At 60.2% G+C, this 21267-nt stretch overlaps 1 protein-coding gene across 13 annotated transcripts in view; it reads left to right on the forward strand.

Moving 5' to 3' along the window:
• Nucleotides 1-21267, forward strand: part of ELFN2 (extracellular leucine rich repeat and fibronectin type III domain containing 2) — a 68505-nt gene that overhangs the window by 38677 nt on the left and 8561 nt on the right. For 7 of the 13 annotated variants that reach the window (XM_085025028.1, XM_021091519.2, XM_085025027.1 and 4 more), the window contains one exon: nt 8039-12843. The exons of the other annotated variants lie outside the window; for them this stretch is intronic. The gene's annotated coding sequence lies outside the window, so the exon portion shown is untranslated. The remainder of the gene's footprint in view (nt 1-8038; nt 12844-21267) is intronic. 13 annotated transcript variants of the gene reach the window in all.

Genomic DNA, 21267 nt, shown 5'->3' on the forward strand with positions numbered 1-21267 from the left:
CGCCAGGGACAGAGGAGGAATCGGCTCAGAGTAGCTGTTGAGCCTGCCCGAGGCCACTCAGCTGGGACAGGTACAGAGCAAGGGTCTGAATCCAGGGGGTGCGGTGGCCCTGGTGCCCGTGGCCTCCTGGAATGCCTGTGACATGCCTGTGACACTGAGTGAGTAGTCGCTCCCCTCCTCCTGCTCTGAAAGCCCCAGGCCTGGGTGCAAGGAGAGTGGACAGGCGTGGGGTTCTGACCCCACGCTTGGCCCTCACTGGCCTTGAGGTCCCAGGTCACCGGCTTGCCCTTGGAGCCTCAGTCTCCTGTCTGTGAACAGAGGCCCCAGGCGTCCAGATAAGAGCTGCCAGTGTTCCACTGAGGTCAGCTCTGCCAGCCCCCTGCCTGAGTGAGGCTCCCAACAGAGGTTTCGACCCTGTCCCCGCCCTCCTCCTCTTCCTTTGCCCCTGCCTGACCACACTGCCCCAAGCCGGCTGAGGCCAGGCTGTACGGGGGGCCGCAGCCCTGGGCCCAGGCCCTGGTAGTTATAACCATAGTGATGAGCTGGGAGGCCTGGTCTCCGGTAGCGGTAATGGGCCTGCTCAGCAAGTGGGGAGGTGGGCAGGTGGGTGGGCGCAGAGGCCAGCTGGGAATGACATGCCTGGGGGCCAGGAGGTTCTTGTTTTTTCTCAATCCCCAGGCCCCCAGGCCCCGCCTCTGTGCCAGGCTTCTTGCTGGCATTGGAGGCTCAGAGGGACCAGCAGGGCCAATTTGGCCCCTGGGGGTGGGAATGGTGACTCTTCAGGGGGATCCCGCGTGGAGCTGGTGAGCATGGGGGTGCTGTGGGATGCTGAAGTGAGGCCTGGGGTTCAGGGCAGGCTTCCTGGAGGAGGCGATGCCTGATCTGAAGCCAGCGGGGGTTCACAGTGCCGGTGGCGAGTGGCAGGGAGATGGAGGTGGGTGGGGAACATGAAGAGGGCTGTGCACCCGGGGCAGGAGGCGGGGAAGCCTCCACCTCATGGAAGCTTCGCGTGCCTGCAAGGAGCTTGGCCTCTGTCCTCGGGGCTGTAGGGAACCCCAGAAAGACTTTGAGCAGGAGAGGTGGCCTCAGGGCTGCCCTCAGCAAGACTCTTCTGGCCGCTGTGTGGACGGGCTGGAGGGGCTGGAGGCCATGATGGGCGACAGGGCCAGTGAGGAGGGGGGCCTGTCCCGGTGAAGTGGCGAGCAGAGGACATAGCGGGGAGACTTTCTGGGGACAAAGTGGCAGACCTGGTGGCTGGCCTCCTCCTCCTTTTCCAGCAGGAGTGGAAAGAGTTGAGGATGATGGTGGGATCTGTGGTCTGAGCAAGCGGGCAGGGTGCTGGTGACCCGGACCAAGAAGAGACATGGGCAGGAATGGGCAAGGGGTGACCTGGACCGGCTGAGCCTGGGCCCTCAAGGGCACCCTCGAGGATCTGGGCCACCAAGAGCGGGCCTGAGGCCACCCCGGAAGGGAGGGCTGCATAGGTAGGTCGAGGACAGAGCCTGGAGAAGCAACAATATTTGGGGGGCAGTGCCCGGGCAGAAGGGGGGCCTGGAAGGAGGAGGAAGGATGTGGCTGTGAGGCCGGGGCAGGGCCCCTTCCCCCTCTGGCCTCAGTTTTCTCCTCTGTTACCTGTCGGGGGCCCAGGTGTGCTGAGGGGCTGCCAACTCTGACCTTCAAGGACCCCACAGTCTGAAAGTGGGGGTGCCGCACACAATAGCTTTGATCCCAGGGCCTGGCAATGAGTGTGTTCACAGTCTGCTTGGCCAGAACGTACTGGCACCTTCTGCGTGCCGACCCTGTGCTGGGGCCTGGGGCAGAGAGAGGACTCAGCTGTGGTCCCCGCCCTCAGCACTCACACTGAGGAAACACCTAGAAATCCAAGAGTTTTGCCTCACTTTAAACACTGCCAATTTGTGAAAATTCAGATTCTTTTTTGTTTGTTTGTTTGTCTTTTTGTCCTTTTAGGGCCGCTCCTACAGCATATGGAAGTTCCCAGGCTGGGGGTCAAATTAGAGCTGTAGCTGCCAGCCTGTGCCACAGCCCCAGCCACGCCAGATCCAAGCCATGTCTGCAACCTACACCACAGCTCTCAGCAACGCCGGATCCTTAACCCACTGAGCGAGGCCAGGGATTGAACCCACAACCTCATGGTTCCTAGTCGGATTTGTTTCCACTGCGCCACGAGGGGAACTCCAGATTCTTTTTTTTTTTTTTTTTTTTTTTTTTTCACTTTTTAGGGCCACACCTGCGGCATATGGAAGTTTCTAGGCTAGGAGTCGAGTTGGAGCCTCAGCTGCCGGCCTACGCCACAGCCACAGGAACATAGGATCCTTGATCCAGTGAGTGAGGTCAGGAATCGAACCTGCATCCTCATGGATACTAGTCGGATTTTTTTCTGCTGCACCACAGCAGGAACTTGGGAAATTCAAATTCTTTATGCAAGAAATTAGAGGCTGGTTCTCTCTTTCAAAACAATTTACAGGAGGGTTTCCTTAAATAGCAGAAATCCCCAGGGCGCATGTGCTGGGCCCGTTTGCCCGAGTCCCCAACTGGTCTGTGACTGCCTTGTCCATCCTTGTTTCTTCTGCTGTCTCCCAGGGGTCCTAGTCCAGGCACACGGCAGGTGCTCATGAGATGTGGGATGTCTGGCTGGCAGGGTGCGCGGCCCCTCCTGGGACCCCCGGCCCCCTTGGGTGGTGGCAGGTCCTCAGAGGGGCCGAGCCCTCCCAGTTAACCGTCAGCTTCTCTGCCGGCCCCTGTTGGCTTTGTGCGCTCTAGGTGACAGCAGGCAGGCCCTTGTACCCTGCTTGCCCCCCTCCCCACCCTGATCCCTGGATGAGCCCCTTCCCCCTGCCACCCCGGGTCCCCCACCCCTTGGCGGCCCCCTGTGGGCCAGAGACCAGTTTTGCCATGTTGCAGGCCCTCCGGCATGTGGGTCATGTGCCGCTGATGAAGGGACCCCAGGTTGTCTTGTCACCCTCTTACAGGTGAGGGGTCTGGGGCTCCAAAGGGAAGGCCATGGCTGAAATCCTTGCAGCCGTGGGGCCGGGGCTGGTGAAGGAGCCGTGAAGGGGGTGCTTCTCACCTACGGCAGCCCTGGCAGCCGAGTTCCGGGGAGATGTGAGCGGAGCTGCCGGTGGGGGCTGAGTAGCTCCACGGCCCCAGCTTCGTGTGTCCCAGGCTCTTCCGCTTCCTAGCTGTGTGCCCTTAGGCGGCCGTCCTCACTGCTCTGGCCTCAGTTTCTTTATCTCTAAAATGGGTATGATCATCGTGTCCATCTCACAGGGAGGTGGCGAGGGCTGGATGGGCTCATATGAAATGTCCCTAAGGTCTGGCCTGTCCTTGGCGCTGGCTGCTCGAGCCCAGGCTGCAGGGCTCCGTCCCAGCCCCATTACTTACCAGGGGTGACCCTGGAGCTCACTTTGTGTTTCTGACCCTTGTCATCCCGTTGGGTGAGGGCTGGGTCCACACGCAGAGAGTGGTGAGGCCTGCGTCTGGTCCACCGGGTTCCGTGTTGGCTCTGGTGCAGCCCTGGAGGTGTCGGTGTCTTGACTCGATAGGGGTGTTCGTTTGGGCCACAGGACTGCAGGCCGACTGTGCTGGGGGCTTCAGCTGCAGCAGAGAACACAGCGCTTGCGGCCACCAGGCAGTGTGGGAGGGACAGGTGCCATGGAGGGGTCCGACAAGAGCGGGGAGGGTCACCTTGGCAGCGCTGCCTCGGGGAGGACACAGGAGTGGGCGGCTGGGCCAGGCCTCACAGGGCCTTGACCTTCAGGAGGATTTCTGGCTTTAGCCTGGAGCCATGGAGGATTCTAGAAGGGCTTTAAGACCCCAGGGGTCCACGATAGACAGGCTGTTTTGAGAGGCTCCCTGGTGGCTGAGCAGAGGGTAGGGAGGAAGCCAGGAGACCCTTGGAGACGCTGGGAGGCAGCGTTGCTGTCCAGACAAGAGCCAGTAGTGGCCTGGGCGCTTAGGTGTGTGGTCTGGGCAGTCGAGATGGGTTGGAGATGAGGGATGAGGCAGAGGACGGAGTCCAGTGTGATTCAGATAATGAGACTGAGGCACAGAGAGGTTTAGTAATGGGCCCACAGTCCCACAGCCAGGGAGTGAAGCCTCAGGCCCAGCCTTGGTACAAGGTGGAGGCCTGGCCTGCTGCTGTGGGCCACCCTGAGCCTGGTGAGCAGCCCCACACACAGGTGCCCCCGGAATGGAGGCAGAAGGCAGTGGAGCCAGCAGGGGCAGGGCTGGCTGTGGCATCTCCACGCTTCACTCACAGGCTCTGCTCTGTGCCAGGCATAATGGAGATGGATCAGGGCATCTGCCAGGGGGCATTCTATGTTGGCTGCAGCTCTGTTAGGCAGGGAGTGGCGAGTAGAGGAACCAGATAGGGAAGGATGGATCCAGGGCAAGGTGGTGGCCCACTTGTGGCTGACACGTGTGATGCCGAGGGGCTCAGGACTCCAGGCGTGATGGGGAGCTGGCCTTGACCTCGCTGGCCGTGGTTGCCCCGTCTGTAAAGCAGAGGTGGTTCTAAGAAGGATGAGACCGTGCAGGACTTTGCACCGGGCCTGGGGCGGGGGGTGTGCTCGGGAATCGCCGCGCTTATCATGGTGATTATTTCTGTCGTCATCACTGGTGGGTGGCACCTGGAGTCCACCCTTGCTGGCCACGGGGCCCAGTTGGCCTCTCTGATTTGGGACATGTTGTGGTCTGCCCGGCCAGCTTGGCTCAGGGGCAGATGGATGGTGCTGACCGCAAAGCCCCAGCCCAGGCCCAGTGTGAGTGGAGGCTGCGTGTGCGGGAGGATCAGGACAACGACAGAGACGGCAGGTTGCTTTTTGCGAACAGAGGGTCGTGAGTCCCAGAAAGACGCATAAGGGCAGGGAAGGGTCGAAGGAATCTGCAGACGGATGGGACAGGGCCGACTTTGACAAGCCCAGGCGGTGTTTAGAGACTGTCCTTTGCCTGATTTTCCCAGGAGGTAAACATGCGGGAGGCCCAGAGAGGGTGAGGGCCCAGCTCAAGGTCACACAGCAGCTAGTGCTGAGAGCAGCCGTGCAGGCTTGGGGGGCTGGGCCCTGCCCTCCTCTGTGAAGGAGGGATGTGATCATTTATCAGGAGAGTTTAATAATGAATGAAGTCGAAGTGTCTTTAATGCAGGCAGCAGGCCCAAGGTAATAAGGGGCCCTGTATTAATTCGGAAGTTAATGAATATGCAGGTGTGTCTGAATGATTAATGGGACTCCTGAAGGCCTTGGAGAGGGGTGCGGGAGCTGCCGCTGATAGAAATATGAATATTGCATACATCTGGGAAGTTGGATAAACCAGGGAGCAGGTGGGCGTTCATGAACTGGAGGACTCCAGCAGCTCCCAAGGCTGAATATACAGATACTTGAGGCACAAAGGGCCGAATAGACAATGTCAGGGCTAAGCGCTCTCATTTCTTGCTGTGTAACCTTGAGCAAGTCACTTAACTTCCCCAAGCCTCAATATCCTCATCTGCAGAATGGGCATCCAAAGAGTACCCCACTGCTAGAATCCTGAGGATGAAGTTCCCAGCAAACCCTAAGCACCAGAGGCAGGTGTAGTGCGAGCATCTGATAAAAGCTGTCACAGCCTTGTTAGAAAGGGGGGCACAGCAGTAGCTGGGGAAGGACAAGGCACGTAGAGGAGGAATAATTAAATTCCCTCGAATACGAATAGGACTTTACAGTTTGTAGGGAGCGGGTGTCTGTCTCGCATTTGCTCCTTGAAGCAGCTGCCTGGGGCAGAGGAGATGGGTCTTGGGGAAGCTGAGGCTTAGAGAGGGCTGGTCCCTCCCCAGGTCACCCGGTCAGCAGAGGCAGGGTTGGACTGGGACCCAGATCTGCAGACACCCCTTGCCTGTGAGTTGCAGAAGAGGGTAGAGGTAGAAGGTCCTAGCCAACCAGCGGTGAGGTCCCCTGCTGGTGCACCGGCCAGAAAGGGCCTTTATTTTTATTTTTGTTTTTTTAGGGCCACACCCGCGGCATATGGAAGTTCTGAGGCTAGGGATCAAATCAGAGCTGTAGCTGCCAGCCTACACCACAGCCATAGCAATGCCAGATCGGAGCCACATCTGCGACCTACACCGCAGCTCAAGGCCACGCCGGATCCTTAACCCACTGAGCGAGGCCAGAGATCGAACCTGCATCCTCATAGGTACTAGTTAGATTCATTATGGCTGAGCTACGATAGGAACTCTCAGGAATGGTCTTTAGAGTATGTGGTGGGCTGGGGGTCGGGGGACCCCATATTCCTCCTCAGAGCCTCGGTTTCTCTGTCTGTAGCATTAAGGTCCACTTAGAGCTGTCTTGAGGCTTTGGTGAGCAAATGGAGCATGGACCCCACACCTATAGGGCTCAGCCTTTGGGGAGTTCCAGACTCTGCAAATGTTATCCTCTGATGCTCGGAACAGCGGTACCAGGCATTTGATGTACCAGCCCTGTCTTTTATCCAGGAAGCTGCGGGTCTTAGGCCGCCTTGTAGCTTTGGGTCCTTGGGCACATCCCATAGCCTCTCTCAGCCTCAGTTCCCTCATCCTTCAAGTGGAAAGGTTGTGTTTCAAGTGTGGGGGTTCCCTCCTGCTCCCCCACCTCCCCCTGGGCCCGTGTCATGGCCTCGTGTACGGGTTCCCTTTGTATATGCTACGTGGCATTTTATTCATTCTTTCATCCTCGCATGGACGTTTGTGGAGCGCTTCCTGGGTGCCGTGTTGGGCCCGGGCTTGATAGAGTGAATGAGATGGGCCTCCCCATCCTTGTCCTCGATGAGGTCCTGGTGGAACAGGTGTCTGGTGATGCGGGCTGGGAGGGAGCCTGGGAGCCGGGGGACTGCCTCTGCCCGGACGTGGCTCGGGGGAGAGGGGCCTGTTGACCTTGCTGTCTTTCCCACTACGGCTTCCACCTGACTGTGGCTTCTGGCTGTGAGTTCCCGGCTCCCAGCAGAAGCTCCTCAGAGAATGGTTGGAGTGAATGAGGGAGCGGCGGAGTGAATGGCTGGCATCTAAGCCTCTATCCCTGCCCCTCCCCGGCTCCAAGCCAGGGAGCAGAGGCCCAGCCAAGCCCTCCCCTTGGTCATCCCAGGTGGGCCAGGGCAGCCTCACTTGAATCCTCTTTTGTTCCTCCCTGAGTCCCTAGCCTGGGCCCTAAGGCCTCCCCCTGCCAGCCTGGCAGGGTCCCAGAACTATCGATTGTCGGGTAAAGAGCCTGAGCTGTCATGGTCACGGTGTGTGTCGCCTGCTGTTGCCAAACGGGGAAACCGAGGCCCAAGGGGAGGGACTGTGGGGCGGGGCTGGGGTCAGAGTCCCCTCTGGGCTGCTTCTCGGGTTGCGCCCCATGGTGCCCGGCCTGGCTGTGTATTTATAGCCTGTGCTGATCTATATTAATACCAGGGCCTGCCCGGGCTTTGCAGCCTCTGGATCTGAGGATGGCTTTGAACCTTCCCAGCCCCGGGGCTCACGCTGGGCCCTTCTCCAGTCTGGGCTTGGGCTCCATCTACCCTTTGGTGGGTTCCATGTCTTTGTCTGGGGTTTGCTGTTGCGCCTCGCTTCTCTCCAGTTCAGCAGGGAGGCTGTCTGCGCGGCATGGGATCAAGCCCCCGCCTCCGCGAGCCTCAGTCTGCTCATCTGTAGGACTGGCCAGAATTCCCGCCCGACTGGGTGTTTCGGGTACTGAGCACCCAGTGCCTGTGGGCTGGAGTCCCTGTTTACCCTGCTCACGTCTCTCCCGGTCCTCACCACCAGCAGTGCCCAGAGCCCCTAGGGACCAGAGTGTCCTCTCCGTTGGACAGATGAGGCCACCAAGGCCCTAGGGGCGGTGTGACTTGCCAGGGCCGTCCCGCCTGTTGGGGCAGAATTCGGATTCATCTGAGTCCAAAGGTTCCAGCTTCCCAGTTCCCCTTCTTCCTCCCAGGGCCCTCAGGGTCCTTGGGGCAGGCCACTGCCTCACCCCACCAGCTGGGGTCCCACCTCTGTCGCCACGGGAATGGCTCCACTAACTCTATGCTTCTCTTACAGAGCAGAGACGACTGGCCGCCCTGAGCGCAATTCAATTCAACAGACATTTACTGAGTGCCTACTATGCGCCAGGCCTTAGGCTAGGCACTGGGGTGGGGGCGCAGAGAGGAAGATGGAGTCCCGTCCTCAGGTAGCTCCGGGCCGGGCGGGTGGGGCATGGCGGAGACAGGCCAGGGCTGAAGGACTGCAGCGCAGCTCCAGGAGAGAAGCTGCCTGTAGGGCTGGAAGCAGCAGAGACAGCTGGGTTCCAGCACCTCCCTGGAGAGCCGCTGTCCCATGTCTGTGCCTCAGTTTCCCCATCTGTTAATTGGGGGGTAGGGGTGGGGTAAGACAGTCTCTAGGATCCTTCCAGGAGTCTGTGGGGCTGGAATCAGGGCCTGGGGGCAGAGTAGGGAGGCCCACACTCTTCCCGTGGAGAGGCAATCTCTGAGGGCTTCTTGGAGGAGGAGGCATGAGGTCGGGGCTGCAGCAGGGTGGGAGGGTGGTTGACGGTACCTCGGGCTCAGGAAGCGCATGAGCAAAGGCCCAGGGGACAGCACGGGTGCATTCCTGCAGCTCCACAGAGTGTGAAGGGGTGTCGGGGGTGTGAGTTTAGGGAGGGAGGGAGGGGCCCCAGGCCGCAGGTCAGGGCGTCAGTTCTCTTCTGTGGGCTGTTGAGGATGGAGGGTCAGGAACAGTGGTCCATCTTTGTGCTGCCCCTTCCCTTCCCCCTCTCCTGGGGTGCACTTGACCGTCATGTTCCCATAGAACCTGTGGCCCTGGTGGTGCCTGCACCGTGCTAGACACTTGACATGTTAGTCCTCCTTGCAACCCATACAACGGGCATCCTGGGCCCAATTCACAGATGAGGACACCGAGGCTGAGAGGAGGAAGCTTCTGCCCAAGGTCATGATCTGACCCCCAGCTCTCCCCTGCTTCTCCAGGAGCTGTCACTGGGGGTGGGGGGGATGTTTCCGTCCTGTGTGACCCCTGCCATCCCAGGCACCCCCAAGCTCTGAGGAGTCCCTGCCAAGGGCTACACAGTTGGGTTTCAAGGTGAGGGTGTCAGATGTTGGTAGAACCAGCTTTTCTCCAAGACCTGAGCTTCAGCCCCGCAGCCTCCCTCTGAGATGGGGGTGAGCTGGGGCACCTTCCCACTTTACAGATGAGCAGACTCAGGCCCTGGGAGTCATGTGACTCATCAAAGGTCAAGGCGGTGACAGCCTGGGTAGGGAGCCCCATCTTTTTATCGTCCAGCTGAGGCTGGAGGGAGGTTCACGTCCCCTGAGACCTGTGCAGAAGCCCCCATAGCCCTCCCCAGGGAGGGGAAAAGACTGGCATTGGAATCACAGACCTGGGTTCAAATCCTGGTTTTGTCTTGCACACACGGTGTGATCTTGAACAAGTCATCAATTGCTCTGAGCCTCGGTTTCCTATTCTGTACAGGGAGAGAGCAGGCCTCTTTCAATTCAGTCATTATCAGGTGTTTTTTCAGCACCTACTGGGTCCTCGGAGCTGGGCTTTAATGGAGAATCAGGTCCTTCCTCAGAGAACTCAGTTCAGGAGTGGATGCAGCAGTTCTGATCTCAGTTGTCATAGAGGAAGCCCAGGGGTGTTGTGGGAACCCACAGGAGGGACCCCAACCAGGCCATTTTAACTCCGGGGCCGGGGAGGGGGCAGGAGGCAGGAACTGGCTCTTCAGGACCCCAGGGGCAAGGCCTCAGATGTCTGCTGCTGGAAATTTCCCAGATCGGTAGGGAGCCAGCGAAGGCTTTTGAGGAGCAGAGTGCCCCACTCAGATTTACAGCTGAGAGTGCTCTTTCTCTGCTGCGTGGAGGGGGCGGTGAGATTGGAGGGGGACCGGCAAGGTGGCTGATTGAGAAATTCACTTGGGGCGAGGAAGGAGGCCGAAGCAGTAGAAAGGCACGCACTGAGACCTTCCAGGTGTGGGCAGCTGTGGATGCTTCTCGCTGGCTCAGGGACCGGGCGAGAGAGGCGGGCTGGGGAGTGGGCGGGCTGCGGGAGGAGTCGGGCCCTGGAGGAGGACCGAGGACCGCTGGAGTTGCAGGTGCCAGGGAGGGGTCCCGAGACAGCTGGGAGATGTCGGTCAGCACCCAGCTGATAACAGAAGCCGTGGGTCAGGGTCGGGGGCGGGGCAGAGATGCTGGGGGAGGTGGCAGTGGAAGCAGGCTTGGGAAGAGCCGGGGCAGGGGGTCCAGGACTAGGACGTCAGGGAAGGTCACTTTAAAGTAGCCCCAGGGGGAGGGGCCTGGCAGGTAGGAGGAATCCCAAGGGGGAGGGACTTAGGTCTGGCAGGAGGTGACAGAGGTTACACATGTCAGATACTTGGCCCAGCACCGGGGGCGCCCAGGGGGCGCCTGGGAGGGTCAGCTCCCCCCGGCTTTTGCTGGGAAAGCAGAGCTGTGGTCTGTCCCATTGCCATCCCGAGGAGGAGGAGGAGGCCACTGAGGAGGGAGGTGTTTGGGAAGGAGGAAAAGGGGAAAAGACATTTGCATGCGCAACAAGGCTGAAGCAGGGAGAGAGAAAGGGAGCAGGAGATGAAAAGAAATTACCATACGCTGGGATCTTGTTATTCAACCCAATTTTCAAAGGACCACAGCTGTCGCACTGAGATAATCCGTTAATTATAACAGCCATTGTGCTTTGGCGATGGGAGAGGCTGGGGAGCGGGCTGCAGGCGGGGGTGGGGGCAGGCCTTGGAGGGGCTGGACCCACGAGAGGGGGCAGGACTGGGCAGGAAGGCAGATGCTGTCAGGGGGCCAGGCCTCATCCCTTCCTCGCTGCCAGTGTTGCAGGCACGGGGGACGGGGACCTGCCATGTGCCAGGCGCTGTGCCACGCCTGTGAGCCGGGCCGTAAACATTCCAGAGGCAGCTAACTTTATTGAGCACTTACTGTGTGCCAGACCCTGCTCTGTAGCTTTCATTCTCCATCCCTCTGGGGTAGGGCCCTTCTAGTCCCATTTTACAGAAGAGGAGACTGAGACTCAGAGGAAAGAGCTAGCTTGCCAGGGCCACGCTCTTCGTGCCGTGGCAGAGCCGGGATTTGAGCTGAATGCGGCCCGTCCTTCCGGGAGAACACGAGGGAGGGCTAGTCTCCATGAGTCGGCCACGCGGACTCGGTGGCCACGTGTCCTAGCTGTGGTCTCCACACAGCCAGCAGTTCCTGGGGTGGGCCTTCCCCCGGGCATGTCCGGGGCTCCTCCTGCACGAACAGAGCTCTCTTGTTCTCCAATGCCGCAGCTGCAGGGCCCCGCAAGCCCCCCCACCCGCACCAGAGAAGCTAGTCTCAGGGCCAGGAGAGGGACCCCATGCGACCACCTAGTTTGGGCTTGTGGCCTTGGGAGGGGTCTCAGCCTGGCCCTGGCCCAGGAGAGGCAGTGGAGAGGGTGAGCAGGGGTCCCAGGTGAGCAGAGTGAGGGGAGCCTGAGGTCTGGGGGAGCAGAGGACAGGAGCAGGGAGCCATTCTAGAAGCCCAGAGCCCTTTGCTGCAGGTTCTCCTCTCAGGTGTGGCTTGAGCAGCCGAGGCCTCAGGCTTCCTGAGGTTCTCAGCAGCCTTGGCCCGAGCCTCAGCCCAGGCGGCCGGGCAGCATTTTACAGAGTAGAAGTCATATTCGGGAGAAAGTAACCCTCAAACCCCAAGGGGAGCCCCAAACTTGACCCAGCAACCCAACCAGCGTCATTGGAGAGACAAGGACCCCACAGGGTGCCAGGCAGGTCTAGGGGGCTGGCTGGGTGTTTTCTTGGCTTGGGGTCCCCACTGCAGTGGGCCTGCTTGGAGGCAAGCAGGGGTTGTGATGGGTCAAGGCAGCTAAAAGGCCTGTGGCATCGGTGACACAGAGGCCAAGACTCAGAAGGCCTTTAGGATCAAGGAATTATGCATTTTGAGCCCAAGATGCATAATCAGAGCCCCCCCCCCCAAAAAGACACATGATGTTAGAGGGTCCTAGAGCTCAAAGAAGCCAGAGCCACAGAACCAGGGAGCCAGGTCCTGTGGGACCCTCGGGTTCCACCTGGGACCCTCATGGGATCCCCCACCCCCACCCCCACCCTGTAGGCTGGGATTCCAGTTATTCCCCCGGGATTCCCTCTGCTGCTGGCCTCACAAACCCCAGCACCCAGCGGGCCATGGGAACCTCAGCCAGAGAGGCAGCCAGGAAGATGGGTCCACGCAGGCCTGGGATGCAGAACCTGGGCAGCTAGTTCTTCCAGGCTTTTTGGTGGGTTCCAGAAATGGGGATTTGAAAAATAAAAATCTTCCCAACTTATCAACGTTGGCAACACATTAAAAAAATCTTTTTCGAAAACCATTGTCCAGGGGGAACAGGATCTGACACCATCTCTGGACCCAGAGCCTGTGCCACAGAGGGTCAAAGCTAGCATGTAGCAGCTTCCTCTTCTGTAAGGTGGGAATACTAGCAGTACCGACTCATGGGGTTGTGCTGAGGATTAGTGAGTTAACACGGGAGGTGCTTAGGCCGAGCCTGTGTCAGCCCAGGACTGTGTTTGCATCTGCCCCAGGCTGCCCATCCCTCCCCTGCCAGGCTGTCTCCAAGCGGGCCGCACCCTTGGCCACCCGGAGCCTCCACCTCACCTGGGGACAGCCCTGAGGATGTTGGAAAGCAGGGAAGTGTTCAGCCCTTGGGGCCCTGGAGAGGGAGCAGAGGCGGGAGGGCGGGCCTAGCCGGCGCCTGGTACATAGTAGGTGCTCCATAAATGTTTATTGAATGAATGAATGGAGGCCATGCAGGCAGAGGCAGCCGTGCGTGCGCAGGCACTGGTGAAAGAGCGGGTCCAGTGGAGACTGGTGAGTAGTGCCCGGGGCTGCAGCTGAGCGGGGCCTGGGGTTTGCCGGAGCCAAGGCCAAGGGGCCAGCAGGGACCAGGTGGGGGAGGCAGGGGCCAGGTGTTGGGGGGAGGCAGGGACCAGGTGAGCAGGCAGGGACCAGGTGGGCAGGCAGGGCCAGGTGGGGGAGGGCAGGGGTCAGGTGGGGGGGTGAGGGGCAAGGTGGGGAGGCAGAGGTCAGGTGGGGGTGGGCAGGGGTCAGATGGGAGGCAGGCCCCTGAGTAGCCTGGAGGATTCTGGGAAAGCCAGAGATGGCTCCTAGGGTGGGACTAGGAGATGGACTTTTAATCCAGGTCATTGGCTGTGAGCAGGAGGGTCACGTGCTCCTTGAGGTGCCCGGTGGTGGGTGGGGTGAATACTGGGCTGCTTAGGGCTGGGGAGTGGGTACCACCAGGGGGTGGGCCCTGTGAGGGAAGACCTGCCCGTAGCACCACTGTCAGGGCCTCTCCTACCAGACTGCTGAGTCTTTTCCCAAGGCCAAGACCATTGGTAAAAGCCCTTGCATCCCTCTGCCTACCTCCTTCCACTGAGTCCTGGACACGGCACAGGTGCTGATGACAGGTTTGACGCCCCTGAGAGCAGGGGCGGCCTGACCACCAGTTGAGTTCCTGGTGGCATGACACCGTGAGCAGTTACAGGGGGCTTGGGAGTGGCCCCAGCAAACCAGAGAGACCCACACATGCTCGGCTGTTCTCCCCCTAAACAGATGAGGAAACTGAGGCCCAGAGGGCTAAGGTGCTGACCTGCCGAGGTCACGCAGTGAGCCAGCCCTCAGTGTGTCCTGACAGCCCGTGGCTCAGCAGACCAGCCCAGCCTCCTTCTCTGGCCAAGGTTACTGTGCCTGGAGATGGATGCTTTGTACACCGAGGCTCTGCCAGCCCAATTAACCTCCAATAACTGTCAGCTCTTGCTGCTGGTGACGTGGCGGTTTTCTTATTAAGCCCTGTTGGGTAAGTTGGGGACTCCATGGAGGCAGAGTGTGTCTGTCTGCAGTAGAGCATGCCACTGGCACATAGTGGGTGTGCAGTAAATACGTGCAGGAAGGTAAGGAGCGTGGGCGAGTGCGTGGCTGGTTGGACAGCGTGCCCCCCGCCGCCCCAGGGGCAAGCTGTGGGCTTGGTCCATCCTTTCCCTGTGACACGGATGTGGCCTGCCTGCCCAGTGCAGGATGGCACAGAGCCGGGAGCGGGCGCCACGGCATTGAGGGGCAGGAGCCCGTTCCCCGGAGATGCGGAGCAGCTGGCACGAAGGGCTGAGACTAACAAGGCGTGATTGAATGGGAGTGGACGGAAACCCAGCACCTCAGGCGAAACCCAAACAGATCCTTCCCAGAGCTGCCTGGCAGGATGTGTGAAGGGGCCCCCCCCCCGGGGGGTGGGGGGGTGGGGAGGGGGTTGACATCGAGGACAAGGTGAGGACACAGTGCCGTGCATCTCACAGAAGCGTGACGCCAAAACAAGGGAGGCAGAGGGCCCCTGGTGCCGTCACTGCTCAGACCACGTTAGCACTGAGGCTCAGCGCCAGGTGTCACGTTTTAGGAGGGACCTTGACAGCAAGCATGACCCCGGGGCAGCTGGACCCAAGGGTGTGGGACCTAACACCGTGGAGTGGGAAGAGCAGTGGAGGACGTGAGGCTGTTTAGCCTGCATCAGCGGATTGCAGAGGCACGAGAGAACCGATGAACAATTATCAGACGGGCCTTCGAGGAGGGCAATTGGCTCCATCGGCTCCAGACAAGCTATGTCCAGCCAGTGGCAGGTTGGGACCAATGGATGAAAGAGGCCCAGGGACTAGGTTTGGCTTTGGTGTTTGTTTGTTTGTCTTTTTAGGGCCACACCCTTGGCACATGGAGGTTCCCAGGCTAGGGGCTGAATCTGAGCTGTAGCTGCTGGCCTACGCCACAGCCAAAGCAACGCCAGACCTGAGCCACATCTGTGACCTACACCACAGCTCACGGCAACGCCGGGTCCTTAACCCACTGAGCAAGGCCAGGGATCGAACCTGCATCCTCATGGATTGTAGTCAGATTCGTTTCCACTGAACCATGATGGGAGTTCCAGGTTTGGCTTTGTAATGTAGAGAAATCTCTAACAACCTGAGCTGTTCGAGAAGGGAATAAGTAGCCTCGGGTGGGTGCTGAGATCCCTGTCCCTGGAGGTATGCAAGTTGGGGGGAAGTCATAGCTGCAGGAATCTTGGAAAGGCTGGTAGTGGTAAGAGCTCAGGCCAGTCCAAGTTCCCAGCTGCATGGTCTTAGGCCAATCGTGGTACCTCTCTGAGGCTCAGTTTCCTCATCTGAAAAATGGGAAGCACACACAGGCTCATGGGGCTAAAAAGAAGGCCCAGCACATTTCTTGTACATCGTGAACCCCATCAGTAGTGGGGCCCCTCCCTGTGGTATTTGTGAGGCTGAAGCGCTGCCTACTGTGCTAAGGAGGCAACTACCTCCCTCTGGTATTTAAAATCCTGATTCAGTGGAGTCAGGAACCCCAGGAGCTCCTCTGTCCCCCATCCTGGTCCCTAGCCCTGAGCTCGAATCCCACACATCACGTTCTGGGCATCCGCTACATGCCCGCCCTGTTCCCGGCATGAGGGTTACAGTTTCATTCAAAATAAAGCCTACTGGGAGTTCCCATTGTGGCTCAGAGGTAACGAACCTAGCTAGTATCCATGAGGATGCAGGTTCGATCCCTGGCCTCACTCAGTGGGTTAAGGATTTGGTGAGCTGTGGTGTAGCTCTCAGATTCAGCTTGGATCTGGTGTTGCTGTGGCTGTGGCATAGGCCAGCAGCTGCAGCTCCTATTCCATCCCTAGCCTGGGAACGTCCACGTGACGCAGGTGTGGCCCTAGAAAACAAAACAAAACAAAACAAAACAAAGGTAAAGCCTACTTTGACTTTATGATGGGAGTGGGGGGGCTGATAAGGAACTGAATGATGTCCTGTATTGCTGAGGGCTCTGAAGAGACCAAAGCCAGGGTAGAGTGACCAGTGAGTCATCTCAGATTGGGCGTTATAGGCAAGGTGGGGTTGCGGGGAGCAGCTGAGAAAAGACCTGAATGAAGTGAGGCAGTGGGTTGTGCAGATATTAGGGGAAGAGCATTCCAAGCAGAGAGAACAGCATGTGCAAAGGCCCTGAGGTGGGAGAGCGCCTGGGGTTACTCGAGGAGCGTGGCTGACCTGGGCTGCGTACTTCCCGATGGATGGAGACATGGAAGTCTCTCGGTTTAGGCACAGCCCGCACTCGTACGCTTTCCCGATAGCGAGGGAGGAGTCTACCCAAGGGGCAGGAAGCCCACAAGATGGCCTGGGCATGTCCAGTCCCTGCACTGGACCCGGCCATTTGTTGGAAGCTGGGGAAGGAGGGGGCCTCAGTTTTCTCATCTATAAAATGAAGCCAACAGCACCAGCCATGCTGGGCTGACATAGGAGTCAAGACATATAAAATGGCAGGCACACGTGAGCCCTTGGGCCAAGGGTAGCTGTGGCTGTTTTATGGGCGGGGAGACGGAAACCCCGGGAGGCTCATTAATGTGTCCTGTGTCGCACAGCTCGGCACTCAGTCCCGGGACCCTTTGCCTCCAACATCCATGCTTGTTTCTCTCTGCACCTGACATCCAGATGGTTTACTCACCAAGCAGTGGTTCAGGGGCGAAGATGTTACCTATCCCATTTTACAGATGAGGAACGGAGACCCAGAGCCACCCCCTCGAGGAGCCCTGGTGAGGTGGAGGCAGCCACCAGACCCAGTATTGAGTTCCCAGGGGGTGGCAAGCTTTGTCTCCTGAGGGTGGCGTGGTGGCCCATCACTGGGACCCCGAGCCTGTGCTGTGCTTCCAGTAGAGAGAAGCGAGGTGGCCGCTCACCCTCGAATTCTGGCTGGGCCCCAGGAGTCCTCCGTCCTCCTAATTAATCCCGGCTAATGGCACTGACAGGGACAGTGACAATGGCACCTCAGGGAGCCTTGGCCAGCCCGGCCCAGGGAGGAGCCCATGCCAGGGCTGATCAGCTGCTGCAAATGCTATTTCCCTGGCTAAGCCTCACGTCCAGCTCCTGGGAGGTCGGAACACCTCCCCTGTCAGGCTTCCTGGACCCCATCAATGAGTGTCTCACGGGAGTGTGGCCTCATGAGCAGGAGTGGTGCCTTCTCTGGGCCCCCTGCGCTGTACGGAGCGTGTTTGCCTGGGGTGTTAGGAGGCACACACCTCGCCACCCAGGTGGAGAAACAGGTTTGGCGCGGGCCTGCAACTTGCCCAGGGACTCAGAGCTGGCCAGCCCCGCGTCTTCCCTGCCGGACCCCCACTCCTCCTCCCTCCCCCTCTGCTCTTAGCCCGGGGACACAGGCAGACCTCACCCTGCCCAGCGTCCAGCCCAGGCAGGGGGAGCAGCCCCCTGATCCTCACAGCCCCCCAGCCTGGGGCCAGGAGGCCAAGATTCCCCTCTGACTGGGGAGCTTGATGGTCAGTCTGCTGTGGAGGTCAGGGGGCAGATGTGGCCCAGGGGTACAGGGAGCCTGAGTCCAGGGGAACCCTAATCTTATGAGGAAATCAGGACCACACCCTCATTTATAACGGTAGCTGACATTTTCTGAGGCCTCCAGTGCCATGCAGTGTGCATGCACCTGACGCACCTCAGGCAGCCTTGCAGGTAGGGATCGAGTCTCCTGGGTCGTGTCCTGGGGCAGCCGAGTTGGGGAGGCCCATGTCTGGGGGGCAGGAAGCTCCCGGAGGGGATTCAGGGTTGGCAGATCAGGGCTTGTCGTCTTCCCCAGTCCTGGCCCGGTTTCCCCTCTGATGGGACGCCTCGAGCCTGCTGCTCTAAGGCTCTAGGAGTCTGAGTCCAGGGAGGGGCCCTGAGCCACGTGGCACAGGGAAATGAGTGTAGACTCCAAAAGGATCAGCTGGCGACTTGGGGGTGGGGTGGGTGCGGAGGCCCAGAGAGGGGAAGCCTTCACCCAGAGGAACCCAGACATTCCACGGCCCCGCCCAAGTCTCAACAGAGCCCCCGCCCCCTCGGCTCTGCCCCAGGGCCTGTACGGTCTCACGCACTCTCCTCCCTCCCCTCTGTCCCAGGGTGTCCCCGTGAGAGCGGACATTCTACAGAGCGTAGCCTGCTAGACTGGGGGCCCACCCCAAGATCCCTCGACAGCACGCTGCCCCCAGCTTCTCTCTGTGATCGCCGGACAGGGGGCCCCTTGAACATGTGCTGGTCCGGCACGTTGGGCCTGCCCCCATCTCTGGCCAGCGCTGACTCTACCCCACACCTGTGGCGTTGGGGGGGTGGGGGTGGGGGCTCCAGTCAGGCCAGGTCGGCTGGGAGCGCTGCTCTTGGCCTTGGCCTCTGGCCTGCAGCCTGCTTCCCGGGGGGCCCACTCCCTCCCAGGTTTGGCACCCTTCGGTCCTCGGCAGAAAAGGCCTCGGCTTCCACCCGCTGCTTCCTGCCGCTCCCCACCCCCTTCTGGGCTGGTCACAGGCTGCGTTTCAGTGGCTCAGCAGGTCCCACGGCTCCTCTGCCTCCCTGGCCCCTGGGTGGGTGGGCGGAAGGGGCCGCAGTCGCTGTGCCCCCCCTTTGCACCCCCCATGTTTGTCATCTCGCTGTGCTTTTCTGCTGATCGATTCCTTCATCTCCAATGTGCCCTCTCCATTTGTCTCTATTCCACTGCCTCTCCCGGCTCAGCTGTCTCCCGATTTTTGCTTTTCCCTCCTCCTCAGCCCTCACCTCCTGTCTGCAGCTCCCTCGCTTCCTCTCTCTCTCTCCATCCCCCAGGTGTTGGCGAGGCGGGGGTGGGGGAGGGGGAGGGCTCTATTCCTCCCACACTGGTGTCTGGGCCACAGCATCGCTCTCGTGGGAGCCTGGGAAGGGCCCGACGCCAGGACCCTCGGCCCCAGGCCTGACAGCACGGCGGCCGGCCCACCCCTCCCCACACCTCGTGTGGGTGTGCAGCCAGGCCAGAGGCCAAGTGCTGCTGTCAGCGCCTTCTTGGCCTTGCCATCCCCCCTCTCTGGCTGTGTCAGGCCTCGAGGGGTGGTGGGCAGGCAGCCCAGGGACAGGGACAGGCAGCTGACGCACAGGGGACAGGGTGACGGGGGAGCCTCTGCCCCACTCTGAGTCACGGTGGGGGTGGGGGGGAGCTGGGCCCTGGCCCAGACCCAGGCTGTCCAGGAGGCCCCGGGAGGAGCAGAAGGGAGGGTGGAGCCACCTTAAGAGCCCAGGTTGGGGAATGGCTGGGGTCGGGGGCACGGGGATGCTGTGCCCCCTGGACATTTGGGAAGGGCAGAGGCAGGGCAGGATTAGTTCAACACCCCCCCTCCCCAGGCCTGGGAGCCTTCTCCTACTCCCCTCCTGCCCCTCCGCCACCTTCTCGAGCCTCGGCATGGCCTGGGCTTTCCAAGCGTCTGGCCAGCTCAGCTTTGCCTGACAGCTGCTGGGTCTGGCTGAACGGATGCTGGTTTGAGCACCTCAGATCTGGGGATGGGGCGGGGCTGGATGCCACAGAAGTTACACACGTGCGTACATACTCTTATGTGGAACATACATGTGCTTGACGTGTGGACAGATAGGTGTGTGCCTCTGTGCCCCTGAGATGGCCCACGTGCCTCCCTCCCGCCCCACCACACGCTGGCATGCCCTCGTTCACACCTGTAGCCGGCCATGAAGGCTCACGTCCTGTGCACACGGGTGCATGTGCGCACGCACGCCTGCCCTCACACCCGTCTACTTGTCAGCATGCCCCTGCTCCGGTGCTCTGAGCTGGCGCACACCTGCACGACACCTGCATGCAAATGTGGTCCCCAGACATTCCCAGCTAGAGGAGTCACACAGGTGGGGGTGCTCTGCCAGGGCGAACTTGGCAACAGCCTCCTCCAGTCCAACCTTGCTGCCTGGGGAAGTGGGTGACCGGGGCCCCCAGAGGGGTAGGACTGGCCTGAGCGCCCCTAGGAGCCAGTGGCCACATCAGACACGAGCCCAGGTCTCCAGACTCCCGGCTTGAGACTTGCATGGCACAGCCAAGGACAAAAATGCTCCCTGCTGGAGTTCCCGTCCTGGCTTAGCAGTAATGAACCCGACTAGTATCTATGAGGATGTGGGTTTGATCCCTGGCCTCACTCAGTGGGTTAGGATCCAGCGTTGACACGAGCTATGGTGTGGGTTGCAAACATGACTCGGATCCTGCATTGCTGTGGCTGTGGTGTAGGCCGACAGTAGTTAACTCTGATTCGACCCCTAGCCCGGGAACTTCCATATGCCGCCGGTGCAGCCCTAAAAAGACAAAAAAAAAAAAAAAAAAAAAAAAAAGTTCCCTGCTGCCCGTGTGCCCCTTCTTGCCTGCCAGCCTTGTGGGTCCCCCCATCTCCTCCCTGTCCTGCCCCTCGGCCTGAGCTGGCCCCGCCAGGGACCGGGGACCAGGAGGTGTGAGGCTGGCCTCCCTGGAGCACCTAAACATCACAGCTTCTGCAGCTGCGGCGGCCTTTCATCCGAGAGGGGTCATCCGACTTCCGATGTACTTGCTGCCTCAACAAGAGCTGCCCTGCCTGGGCATCTTTGGGCCCTTTTTCTCCCTCTCCACTTTCCTCTCCTCCGTTCCAGCCCCCGGGGCTCAGGGCTGTAAATTGGTTTGGCTTTAACAGCAAAGATTTAACACTGTTTCCTTAAAGCGCACTCTTTCCTGGAGTTTCCCAGGAGGAGGAGGCAGAAGTGGCCCTTGTGAATGGTCTCGGGCTTTCTTTATTCAAACATAGGTTTCTCTGGCTTCATCTTCACATCCCTGGCCCCTGCCCAGGGTGGAGGGAGGAAGGACCGAGCTCTTCCCGCAGTCAGGAGAGCCCTGGATGAGCGTTCGAGACTGGTCTGGCTGAGCGCCCGGTCTGGCTTGCCGGGCAACCCCGACAAGTCCCCCTAGACTGAGATTCGGTTTCCCCACTTGGAAGAAAGAGGGTCTGTGGGCTGGGAGCCCTGCACCGCCCCTGCCCCCCCCCCCCCGCATCCCCCCCCCTCCCCGCCTGCGTCCTGAGCCGACGCCACATGGCTCACTTCTCCCCGCAGATGGCCAGGCAGGGGCCTGGTCCCCACTTTAGAAATATGGAAACAGACTCAGGTGTGCACGGCATCTGGCTCATGGGGCAGGATGGATGGGGCACCGGGCCCCCCATTCCTGCTGCCTCGGGAGCCTTGATCCTGGCCCCAGCTGTGGTGGTGACTCTGGGCAAGTCCCTGCTCCTCTCTGGGCCTCTGAGTCTCTAGCCACTGAGGGGGATTCCGGGCTCTGGTCACACAATTTGCAAAGGTCTCTGGGTTCTTCACCTGCCTAGGACCCCACCCCTTGCGGGCTCCGGGCCGCTACGGGCAAACACCAAGGAAGGGACTTGGGGGCGTGTCTGGGTTCCCGGAC

The sequence above is a fragment of the Sus scrofa genome, chromosome 5, assembly GCF_054392235.1.
Source record: "Sus scrofa isolate SSC_HxYL_T2T_F1_AM1 chromosome 5, Sscrofa_HxYL_maternal_Yorkshire_Landrace_v2.0, whole genome shotgun sequence".
Lineage (NCBI taxonomy): Eukaryota > Metazoa > Chordata > Mammalia > Artiodactyla > Suidae > Sus > Sus scrofa.